The sequence below is a fragment of the Aquarana catesbeiana genome, linkage group LG04, assembly GCF_042186555.1.
Source record: "Aquarana catesbeiana isolate 2022-GZ linkage group LG04, ASM4218655v1, whole genome shotgun sequence".
NCBI lineage: Eukaryota > Metazoa > Chordata > Amphibia > Anura > Ranidae > Aquarana > Aquarana catesbeiana.
The window spans coordinates 97762409-97775888 of record NC_133327.1 but is presented as its reverse complement, the minus strand read 5'-3'; the positions used below and the strand labels follow the sequence as shown (position 1 = coordinate 97775888).

At 40.1% G+C, this 13480-nt stretch overlaps 1 protein-coding gene across 1 annotated transcript in view; it reads right to left on the bottom strand.

The window, feature by feature from the left end:
• MBOAT2 (membrane bound glycerophospholipid O-acyltransferase 2) overlaps positions 1-13480 on the bottom strand; it is a 319612-nt gene that overhangs the window by 211532 nt on the left and 94600 nt on the right. The window lies entirely within an intron of this gene.

Sequence of the window (13480 nt, the reverse complement as noted above, 5' to 3'; positions counted from 1 at the left end):
AGCCCTGGTTCATATTGGTATGATTTGACATGCGATTTGACATGTAAACAAACCTCTTGTTATTACTATGACTGAGTGTCATAGTGGAAACATGATCAGGAACCAAAGAAAATTCCCAGCTCAACTCGCCAGCCAGTCTGCAACCAACCAAATTAATAGTTTACATTAAAAACAGGGTCTTAGCACACATTTGCAAATAATTGGTTGGTTGCAGACTGGCTGGCGAGTTGAGTTGGACATTTTCTTTGGTTTTGTTTTGCATGCGTTGCCCTTTCGTGTGCTCCTTGCTGTGAAGGCCAGTTATAGGTGGGGCAGTAGCCAGTTGTTTTTTAATGATCGGGAACCACACACACTGGAATTCCTGCTGAACCAAATTTTAATCCCTCTATGGGCAGGCTGGTTGTACTAAAAGTGATCTATTGACCAACTTCAGTAAAACCAGCCTGTCAGTGTTTTTGTACGATCACTACCACTGGCTATAGCCAGTGGCAGTGATCACTTCTGATGGAGGGGAAATCTCCCACCATCAGAGTACAATAGCACAGTGGGAGGGATTCTCCCATCAACACTGACTGTGTTGTAAAGTGTGATAGAACTTTATTGTAAAAAGTAATCTTATTTTTCCACCACGTTCCATTGGGAAATTTGGACTACAACTACAAAAAAAATAAAGACTATTTTATGTCTTTGGTTTGCAGTTTTAACAAAAAATGGAAACAAATTTGATTGCATTATAAAATGGAGTGTGTATGGCCAGCTATGGGATATAGCAATAAAGCACAACCACAGTGTAGAACCGCACAGCAGGAAGCAGAGCCTGTGTATGCAGTAATTACGATTATTACTATACAGTGCCTTGAAAAAGTATTCATACCCCTTGAAATTATCCACATTTTATCATGTTATAACCAAAAACGTAAATGTATTTTATTGGGATTTTTTGTGATAACCCAACACAAAGTGGCACATAATTGTGAAGTGGAAGGAAAATGATAAATGGTTATAATCTTTTTTTTTACAGATAAATATCCGAAAAGTGTGGCGTGCATTTGTATTCAGCCCCCTTTACTCTGATACCCATAACTAAAATCTAGTGGAACCAATTGCCTTCAGAAGTTACCTAAACAGTAAATAGAGTCCACCTGTGTATAACCCATATATAAGGGTTAGGTTATATAAAAATATCCCAAGCTTAGAACATCTCATGGAGCACTGTTCAATCCATCATCCGAAAATAGAAAAAGTATGGCACAACTGCAAACCTACCAAGACATGGCCGTCCACCTAAACTGACAGGCTGGGCAAGGAGAGCATTCATCGGAGAAGCAGCCAAGAGGCCCATGGTAACTCTGGAGGAGCTGCAGAGATTCACAGCTCAGATGGGAGAATCTGTCCACAGAACAACTATTTGTCGTGCACCCCTCAAATCTGGCCCTTATGGAAGAGCGGCAAGAAGAAAGCCATTGTTGAAAGAAAGGCATAAGAAGTCCCATTTGCAGTTTGCAAGAAGCTATGTGGGGGACAAAGCAAACATGGGGAAGAAGGTGCTCTGGTCAGATGAGACCACAGTGAACTTCTAAGCCTAAAAGCAAAAACTATGTGTGGCGGAAAACTATCACTACAGATCACCCTAAATTCACCATCCCCACCGTGAAACATGGTGGCAGCATTATATCGTGAGGATGCTTTTCTTAAGCAGGGACAGGGAAGCTGGTCAGAGTTGATGGGAAGATGGATGGAGCCAAATACAGGGCAATCTTAGAAGAAAACCTGTTAGAGTCTGCAAAAGACTTGAGACTGGGGCGGAGGTTCTCCTTTCAGCAGAACAGCGACCCTAAACATAAACCAGAGCTACAATGGAATGGTTTAGATCAAACCACATTCATGTGTTAAAATGGTCCAGTCAAGAGAATTTGTGGCAAGACTTGAAAACTGCTGTTCATAGATGCTCCCCATCCAATCTGACAGAGCTTTAGCTATTTTGCAAAGAAGAATGGGCAAAAATCCCCCAAAAGACTTGCAGCTGTAATTGCAGTGAAAGGTGGTTCTACAAAGTATTGACTGAGGGGGACTGAATACAAATGCACGCCATACTTTTCACATATTTATTTGTAAAAAAAATTTGCAAACAATGTATCATTTTCCTTCTACTTCACAATTATGTGCCACTTTGTGTTGATCTATCACATAAAATCCCAATGAAATACATTTACGTTTTTGGTTGTAACATGACAAAATGTGGAAAGTTTCAAAGGGTATGAATACTTTTTCAAGGCACTGAATATCTCTTATATGCAAATAATTTTAAGGTCATCAGGAAGACTAAAATATACTGTACAGTATATCCCTTTCATTAGCAAGAGGTTCAAAACAGGACTGGATATATCTACACATAAACTAGAAAACATCTTTTACCACAACATGTATTCCATAATCTGAAAACTGGCTTTGTCACAATGAAGTAATACTCCACTTTCTCTTACAATATGACTTATTATGGTATCGCGCTGTCAGTCATGTGTCTATACAATCACCGCCAGCCCAGGAAACTTATTCACTGACTTGGCCACAGGGGATAGGAAAGGCATGTTACATGTTAAATTAGTGTCCACATAATATAACAGATTCTGAATGATATCCTGAGCAACTTGGACTGCTCTGGCCTTTAAGAAGTAGTATTACAAAGTATCACAAGTCAAAAACTTCAGCTTCTTTTACCCTAGGCCACCTCATGTTCTCTGTGTATGCATGTTATTATTTTTCTTCAGTATTTATATAGTGCCAGCAGCACAGCGCTTTACAATATAAAGGCAGAAAGAACTGGTGCATTACAATACAATACAATACAAGAGGGTTAGGTGTGCCATGCTTATAAGAGCTTACAATCTAATAGGGTGAGGCAAGTGATACAAAAAGGTAATAACTCTGAGGGATGAACTGATGGAAGAATTGAAAGTTCAGTTTTTAGGTGGAGGTGGAACAAGCTTCCCTGAATAAATGAGTTTTCAAGAATCACCTAAAGGTGGGCAGAGTAGGACAGAGCCTGATAGATTGCAGTAGAGAGTCCCAGAGGATGAGAGAGGCTCTGGAGAAGTTCTGGAGGTGAGCATAGGAAGAGGAGACTAGGGAGCTAGAGAGCAAAAGGTCTTGGGAGGATGGTTTGGGTGATGTTTTGAGACAAGCTTGGGGTAGAGCTGTGAATGGCTTTGTATGTTGTTGGTATTTTAAATTTAATTTGTTGGGCAATCGGAAGCCAGAGTAGGGATTGGCAGAGAGGGGTGGCAGACGTTGAGCGGTTGGTAAGGTAGATGAGTCTGGCAGCAGCATTAATGATATACAACTGAGTGAATGAGTAGCTGAGTGGTTTAAATGATTAAAAAGGGGCGTATTTTAGAGATGTTACAGAGGTGAAGCCTACACACTTTTGACAGTGATTGGATTTAGGGCTGAAAGGGAAGGTCATAGTCTAGGATTACACCTAGTACCATGGCATGAGGGGAGGGACCGATAGTTGTAGTACTGATCTTGATGGAAAAGTCAGGGAGGAGGGCATAAGACATGGGTTACTATCTGTCAAGTTAAATCATTCAAGAGAGGTTGTAAAAACGTCCCATGTACAGTACATGAAGCCTAAGGGATCAACAAGGTTGTTGTCAGTGAGGTAAAATCTCAGACGATTGTAGACTCATAGTTCTATAAGTTTAGAGGCACCAAAAGGGTGGGAAATTCAACCTATACAGCTAAGGTAGTTCACAGCTCATGGGGCGGAGGTCACTTTTACATGTTTTCCTTAGGTGCTAAAGGACTTTATCCAAGCACTGCAACCAGCCAATCCATGTCTTTAAGCAGCTGGCAGCACCATGTATCTGGGCACCTGTCAGCTCCTACTGATTCTGCAGCCATGCGCAGCTTTGTTCACATTCTTCTTTAGTCACTTGTCAAGTTACTAGAGATGGTGTTATGCCAACAGATACTATCTAGTCCAAAAGTGTGCTCCTGGCCAACTCCCTGCCATGCATGCAGGAGATCAGGCAGCAGTGTCAGTGGACTCAACTTGCATCGTCTTCTGGGTTTCACTAACCTCACAAATGCCAACGTCCAGCGGCAAAAGCTGAACTCTTTGAGACACATGAAAGCAAAGGTTTGTGGAACCAGAGATGATTCAAGGATAAGGATAATTAAAAAACACCATTACTAGACTTTAATGGACAATAAGTATCAAAGTGTACACCAAACCACTAATCATAAAAACAAAAAAACACTACAGTAGCCATGTTCCATTGTAAAACCAATTTGTGTTTTTTTTCCAACTTCGTACAAAACTTAAAATGCCAAGGCATAACCACCCTCATCACTCCCTGCTCGTATACCACAATGCCCCCTACTTTAAGGAGACCTCTCCTACATATAGTTCTGAAGGTACTGTTAATATAATTTCCCAGAACACTCAATATATTTGTGCAAAAGAAGGAGAAAATGCACAAAGTGCAAAGAAGGGGGTTAGGGAAATTGAGTCAGAAGCATACAAACTTTATAATGTTTCAAGCAACTTGATCATATACTCCAGATGCATACACACGTCTGAAAACAAGCCACTTGGGGGCTGGGTTCACACCTATGCGAATTGGATGCGGTTTTCCCCGCATTTAATTTGCATAGCAGGAGATTGTGATCGGCTCTATAAGGAGCCGGTTCACACATCTTCGCAGAGGCTCCAGTGCGAATTCAGCCAAACATTCGGGCTGAAATTGGACCTGAAACTGTGAATGGAGACACACCGGACTCCTGCTGTGAGCCGGAGTGTGCTGCGGTGTGAACCCAGCCTAAGTCCCAAAAAACAGTGCTATCCACCATAGAAGCAGACTTAACAGTAATGCTCTTGTAGCTAAGATTTCAATTAAACTCCAAAATATAAGCATTGGTGGAGTTTATGTTGCAACAATCCTCAAATAACAGTAGTAGTGATCTTGAACTAGAGGTTTGAATGAAAACAGTATAGTAATGGGGTTTTTGAATTTTGGTTTTTAGATGTAGAGTCACCTTAGAACCCAGACTAGTGAGGGCTTTGTAGGCCTGGAGTTAGTGTTTGAGTAAGAAACACAAAAGCCACACATATCATTGCTTTTCACCATAGCACACTACAACGTACAGATGAATCACATTGGGTAATGTGGTGGGTTTAACTGTGGATGCATTGTAGAAAATTGGCTAGTTGCTTTGAGTGCCATTTAAGATGAATGCTACTGCAACACAACACACTTAGGTTTGTGAATTTTACCTGTCCATAGTTGTCAATAGTCCATAGTTGGACTTCAGCATTTTTTTAAATCTTTGACTGGATTATGGGGTGGAGAGGAACCCAGCTGTTAAGCAGGTACTCCGTGGAATGAATTGGAGGAGAGGTAGAGCTCTCTTTCTCTATGCTTTGCATTATAAAAGACCTGAGAAAGGATATAGAAAGAGAAAAAGACTCCCCCTATTGTACAAAATGACAAAATGCTCTGTGCGCATTGATGACAATACTATGACTGGTAAGAGGCTTGGACCACACATCTGCTATTGCATACCAGTCTCTTATACCATATCTACGCATTCTTTGATGTAGCACCCCATTTTTTATGACTGTGTTTCTCATGGCTTTTATGATTTTCCTTCATGCTTGACCACTTGTTTGGTTGTAATGCGAGACATTGTGCTTACTGATTCTATATTATTGTAATAACCTGTACTAGTCATGTTACTCAGGTTTCTTGGGATTCACAAAAAGGTGCCATGACATGCTGTTGATTTTGATGCATACCATTAAAGAGAAAAAAAATGAAAAAAAGAATGGCCAGCTCAGAAAAAAAGTAAAATTAGTATGAAAGAAAAAAAAAAAGTCTACCTACTAGAATACATTCTAAAGTATATTTTTTCAAAGGCCTAAACACCTAGTTAAGAAAAACACAAGACTACTGTCTGCAGAAGGGGCACCAAGGGCCACATAATAATCTGCCAAAGGGCCACATGTGGCCCTTGGCCCAAATGTTGGGCACCAGTGGTCTACACAGTACTGCCTGCATTCTGTGATTATTGCCTTGTTGTGTTGCTGACCCCATGTCTGCCTCAGGCTGGCCAATATTTTCTATGAGCCAGCAGACCCCATACACATCTGTCTGCAGATTGCCAATATATTGGGGTCTGTATATAGGAGCAACAGTGCAGGATGCTGTAAACACAGTGATCTATGTTGTATAAGGACAATATTGCAGACAAGCTGATAGTTTGTTAACATCTAATTTGGCCTTCAAATGTTTATGTATGCTTGTGTGTATATATGTAGATCCTTTTGATAGTGGTAAATAGTGGTAAAGGAAATTAGGTACTTCGCCTTGTTACACTTTCAGTAAATGTTATCATGTTTTCGTCTATTCACCACAGGGAACAATTAAACTGCATTCAGTGATGATTTAATTCTGTGTACCCAGGAGGTCGCTACAATGCTACAGATATTGCTGTTATTTACAGTGCCTTAAAAAAGTATTCATACCCCTTGACATGTTCCACATTTTGTCATGTTACAACAAAAAAACGTAAATGTATTTTATTGGGATTTTATGTGATAAACCAACACAAAGTGGCACATAATTGTGAAGTGAAAGGAAAATGATAAATGGTTTTTAAAATTTTCTGAAAAGTGTGGCATGCATTTGTATTCATGCCCCCCTGAGTCAATACTTTGTAGATCCACCTTTCGCTGCAATTACAGCTGCAAGTCTTTTTGGGGATGTCTCTACCAGCTTTCCACATCTAGAGAGTGACATTTTTGCCCATTCTTCTTTGCAAAATAGCTAAAGCTCTGTCAGACTGGATGGAGAACATTATGTGAACAGTAATTTTCAATTCTTGCCACAGATTCTCAATTGGATTTAGGTCTGGACATTGACTGGACCATTCTAACACATGACTACGCTTTGATCTAAACCATTCCATTGTAGCTCTGGCTGTATGTTTGGGGTCGTTGTCATGCTGGAAGGTGAACCTCCGCCCCAATCTCAAGTTTTTTGCAGACTCTAACAGATTTTCTTCTAAGATTGTCCTGTATTTGGCTCCATCCATCTTCCCATCAACTCTGACCAGCTTCCCTGTCCCTGCTGAAGAAATATATCCCCACAACATGATGCTGCCACCATGTTTCACGATGGGGATGGTATGTTCAGGGTGATGTGCAGTGTTATTTTTCTGCCACACATAGCATTTTACTTTTAGGCCAAAAAGTTAAATTTTGGTCTCATCTGACCAGAGCACCTTCTTCCACATGTTTGCTGTATCCCCCACATGGCTTCTCGCAAACTGAATACAGGATTTCTTATGGCTTTCTTTCAATAGCTTTCTTCTTGCCATTTTTCCATTAAGGCCAGATTTGTGGAGTGCATGACTAATAGTTGTCCTGTGGACAGATTTACCCTCCTGAGCTGTGGATCTCTGCAGTTCCTCCAGAGTTACCATGGGCCTCTTGGCTGCTTCTCTGATGAATGCTCTCCTTGCCCGGCCTGTCAGTTTAGGTGAACGGCCATGTCTTGGTAGCTTTGCAGTTGTGCCATGCTCTTTCCATTTTTGGATGATGGATTTAACAGTGCTCTGTGAGATGTTCAAAGCTTGGAAAACATTTTTAAAACCTAACGCTGCTTTAAACTTCTCCACAACTTTATCCCTGACCTGTCTGGTGTGTTCCTTGGCCTTCATGATGCTGTTTGTTCACTAAGGTTCTCTAACAAACCTCTGAGAGTTTCACAGAACAGCTGTATTTATACTGATTAAATTACACACAGGTGGACTCTATTTACAATTTAGGTGACTTCTGAAGTCATTTGGCTCCACTATATTTTAGTTAGGGGTATTAGAGTAAAGGGGCTGAGTACAAATGCATGCCACACTTTTCAGATATTTGCAAAAAAAGGTTGAAAACCAATTATCATTTTTCTTCCACTTCACAATTATGTGCCACTTTGTGTTGGTCTGTCACATAAAATCCCAATATAATACATTTACAATGCCTTGCAAAATTATTCACCCCCTTGGCTTTTTACCTATTTTGTTACATTACAACCTGTAATTCAATGTTTTTTTAATCTGAATTATATGTGATGGATCAGAACACAATAGTCTACATTGGTGAAGTAAAATTAGAAAAATATATACATAAAACTATTTTTCAGAAATTAAAAACTGATAATTGGCATGTGCGTATGTATTCACCCCCTTTGTTATGAAGCCCATAAAAAGCTCTGGTGCAACCAATTACCTTCAGAAGTCACATAATTAGTGAAATGATGTCCACCTGTGTGCAATCTAAGTGTCACATGATCTGTCATTACATATACACACCTTTTCGAAAGGCCCCAGAGGCTGCAACACCTAAGCAAGAGGCACCACTAACTAAACACTGCCATGAAGACCAAGGAACTCTCCAAACAAGTAAGGGACAATGTTGTTGAGACATACAGGTCAGGGTTAGGTTATAAAAAAAAATATCCAAATCTTTGATGATCCCTAAGAGCACCATCAAATCTATCATAACCAAATGGAAAGAACATGGCATAACAGCAAATCTGCCAAGAGACAGCCGCACACCAAAACTCACAGACTGGGCAAGGAAGGCATTTTTCAGAGAGGCAGTACAGAGACCTAAGGTAACCTTGGAGGAGCTGCAGTTCCACAGTAGAGACTAGAGTATCTGTACATAGGACGACAATAAGCCGTACGCTCCATAGAGTTTGGCTTTATGGCAGAGTGGCCAGAACAAAGCCATTACTTTCAGCAAAAAACAAAATGGCACATTTTGAGTTTGCGAAAAGGCATGTGGGAGACTCCTAAAATGTATGGAGGAAGGTGCTCTGGTCTAATGAGACTAAAAATTTAAATTTTTGGCCATCAAAGAAAACGCTATGTCTGGCACAAACCCAACACATCACATCATCCAAAGAACACCATCCCCACAGTGAAGCATGGTGGTGACAGCATCATGCAGTGGGATTATTTTTCAGCAGTCGGGACTGGGAAATTGGTCAGAGTTGAGGGAAAGATGGATGGTGCTAAATACAGGGATAGTCTTGAGCAAAACCTCTACCACTCTGTGCACTCTGTGTGATTTGAGGCTAGGACGGAGGTTCACCTTGCAGCAGGACAATGACCCCAAACACACTGCTAAAGCAACACTTGAGTGGTTTAAGGGGAAACATATAAATGTGTTGGAATGGCCTAGTCAAAGCCCAGACCTCAATCCAATAGAAAGTCTGTGGTCAGACTTAAGGATTGCTGTTCACAAGCGCAAACTATCCAACTTGAAGGAGCAGGAGCAGTTTTGCAAGGAGGAAAGGGCAAAAATCCCAGTGGTAAGATGTGGCGAGCTCATAGAGACTTATCCAAAGCGACCTGGAGCTGTGATAGCCGCAAAAGGTGGCTCTACAAAGTATTGATTTTAGGGGGATGAATAGTTATGCACATTGACTTTTTCTGTTATTTTGTCCTATTTGTTGTTTGCTTCACAATAATAAAAAAAAAAAAAATCTTCAAAGTTGTGGGCATGTTCTGTAAATTAAATGATGCAAATCCTCAAACAATCCATTTTAATTTCAGGTTGTGAGGCAACAAAACACGAAGAATGCCAAGGGGGGTGAATACTTTTGCAAGGCACCATACATTTTTGGTTGTAACATGACAACATGTGAAAAATTTCAAGGGGTATGAATACTTTAAGGCACTGTATAAGTGCATTGTTGTGGCCCTATCAAAACAGTAAGTAGAATGTATGCCTCACAAGAGCTGTTTGCTTATATTTCCTAGGAAGCATTAACTGAAGTTCCCGTACCTGTATACCAGCCTTTCTTATACAGGGTTCCGTAAAAACCCCAGTGTATCTTGAGAAGACATCAGTGGAAGACAAATTTCTAGTCTACACTGACCACCAAAGAAGGGGTCAATGTATTATTTTTTTCAGTTTATAATTTAATTTTGTTATACGGGAGAGGTTAAGTACACCCCAATCTTTAGGCTTTTATTTATAACTCTCTACAACCTGCTGATCATGCAAATATATTGTGAGGTGTAGATATCATTTTTATGAGGTTACATTATAACTTTTTCTTGAGGTTCCTCTAAAGCAGGGCTCTCCAAAACTTTTCAGTACAAGGGCCACATTGTATATTTTACATATAAATGGGGGCCGAAAAAGAGGATTTTTTTTTTTAACAAATGTATGTAAACCGAACAATTAACATCCCTGGTATGTGCCTGCTGTACCAAGTACTTGTATGAAAAAGTATCCTGTTCTCTTTGTATTGCTTTCTTTGTGTGAAATCCCTGGTGTCCATGTGTGTCCTTTACTATTAAAAACTGACTACACTAAGCAGGAGAACACACTGTGGTCAGTTCTCTAGCTGCGCTGCCCCCCCCCCCCCCCCCCCCACACAGTCTTTCATTGTGAAATTCAGTCTACTGCTGTTTCTCCTATCTGCTATTTATCCATTTTGCAGCTGAGAACAGAGGCAATGTGATTTTTAATTTGAAATGGAATTGGTTGTTTTACAAGGTGAGAGTTGACATATACTTTAAATGAATTAATGCATTTTACTTGAACTTTTCTCTCTTACATCAAAGATCCTCTTACATTGGAGTTCCCCCTTACATTGGATGTTCATGTATGAGCACCCAGGGACCCATAGCTCGGCACCTGCCACTCCAAAGCTGCATGAGCTATGTTTGAGGCAGAATGGGGAATTTTTGGCCCCATAGACTTGAATGGGAATGCCTAAAAACATGTACAGTATATCAAACATTGATTTGTAAAATTTGTTTTTTCAATGATTTTTAAGCCTATAGAATCTGATATTCTCCTAGTGCTTGAAATAAGTTTTCAAAACACTTGCATGCACATGCAGAAACAATAAAAAAAAATACTTGAAAACACCTGAAAATCATTTTGCTCAGATGTGAATGCAGATTTAAAAACTAATGGTTAGCAGATGAAAAGGAAAAAGAAAAGTAATTTAAACATGTCTAGAATTAAGGCATTATTATTATTAAAAGTATAACCAAAGGCAAAAAAAAAAAAAAAATAAGTTTTGGATAGAGTGGAGAAGGATTGGAACACCTATCAGGGTTTTATTGCTGCCTGAGACCCTACTACAAAGATTCACCCCATTACCATTCAACAAAAATGAAAGTTGAAGAAAATCCCTAATTTTGTCTCCAGAACAGGAATTGTGGGGATATTCTCTAATGGCTACACTAGTTCTAGGGGTTCCAGGTGAGAACAAGAGATTTCTTCACTTCAGAGGGATTTTCTGTCAGTTCCTGTTTTTGACTATGGGACAGGGAGTGAAGGAACTGACCAATGGGACACAGGTGGCAAGAAGTAAACCTTACAGGGGTTAAAACTCTACTTTCCTCTATCCAAAATGAAAAAAAAGTTTTTCCCTTTAGTTCTACTTTAAGCCAAATAAATAGGCAGGTTGGATCAAGGGTTTCCCACTAGGAAATGTAGTGCTGGATGCCAATCCAGCCAACAAGCAGTTGACATCATAAGGCAGTCAATTCATATCCTGAAGAGAAAAAGACGTCATTATTGAGATTCACTGCTAGGGAGCCATCGATCATCAAATTCGCTCTATGTACCTGTATGTTAGCTATACTTCTATAAATCAATTGACACTTGCCTCATTTACCTAACAGCTGTTTTGATCTATTAATTCAGATCATTAATTTTATAATTAAATTCATATTCATTTTTATTTATTTTAATCACAAATTGTATCCAGCATCCACCATGTTTGTGTATATATATATATCATTTTTTAACCATTATGGAGTTTATATTAACGATAATTGACCTTGCTTAAATGTTATTTCCATCCTTACTGCATAGTTTAATTATACTATTGGCTGTTCAGTATATCCATCAAGCAATTAGCCAATTGACATTCTCTCTGAGCAGAGCATTTAAATCTCGCCCTTTCCTTACCCCTGTACACTTAAGAAAGGAGCGCACATGCTCTGTACGAGCCTCGCGCATGCTCTGAAACGCGTTGTGGTTCTTCTACATCCCACTGACGTCACATGCCCAGAAGCATCGCTCCGCGAGCTGACTATCATCATCGCCTCCAAGGGATTAGCTGGCTTCCTCTCTGGCTCCTTGTGGCTCTCACAGCCTGGACTCAATGATCGCTCAGGACACGCTTTAGACGCTGGAAATAATCCAAGGAGATTCCAGTCTCCCACGAGCATACCAGTCCTTACCTAGATGTAAGTGTTGGATGTATTTTTATTATGCTGCATACTTTTCTGTGTTTCTTTCTATGTTGATATCCTGAGTTGGCTTCACTCTTGAGAAAAGCTGTCTCTTAGTGCTTGTTACCCAAGATTCCATCCTACATTGTCATCATCATCAGCTTTCAAGATACACCATCTCCAAATTATTGGACATTTTATTCTTACCCTTGGACTCTATTTATTTTATATCCATTTTTAGGTCCTGTTTTTATTACTCCCATTGTTGCTATCCGTTATACCTGCATCCTGAGGGCTAGAAACTGTTTTCTGTTTAGGGAAACTGAGGAAGGCTGCCAATCACACCAGAAGTGAAGGAATACCACAGTGAGGTCTAGCAAGCACAATAAGTTGCAAGTGAACTGCGTTCACTGATCTTTATTTTTATTTCTTTATTTAATTCAGTTACTTATATAGCGCCGTCAATTTACGCAGCACTTTACATATACATTATACATTCACATCAGTCCCTACCCTCAAGGAGCTTACAATCTAAGGTCACCTAACTCACATGCATACATACCAGGGACAATTTAGATAGGATCCAATTAACCTACCAGCATGTCTTTGGAGAGTGGGAGGAAACCGGAGTACCCGGAGAAAACCCACGCAGGCACAGGGAGAACATGCAAACTCCAGGCAGTAGTTGGGATTCGAACCAGCGACCCTTTTACTGCTAGGCGAAAGTGCTATCCACTACACCACTGTGCCGCCCACGCATCTCTGAGTGTACATCTGTGCAGAACTGATTCATGGCTCAGAACACAGTAGGTCTTTGTTTTTCCTAAATAACCAAGGCTCCCTGTACAGGTGCAGACCTGGCACCAATGTCCTTTCAAATCTGCTTTTAACCACTTGCTGACTGCCTTGTAGCATTTTTACAAATCAAAATGTTCCTTTATTGAAACGTTGGCATGGAATAAGGTTCAAATACACACAACAGTATTGTAACAGATTAGATAATATCAAGATTACCAGTACAATGTCTGTTTGGAATACAAATACTAAATCAAGGCCCTCCGCCAAAAATAGTTAACAAATCAAGCAAGATAGGGCAGCACCTCAGCCCCATAAGCAAGATAATCAGGTGGAAAAGAATTCCAACACTAGGCCGTCCATGGCTGCCATACCCTATCAAACTTTATAGGACAATTTTGAACAGTTTAGGTCAAAT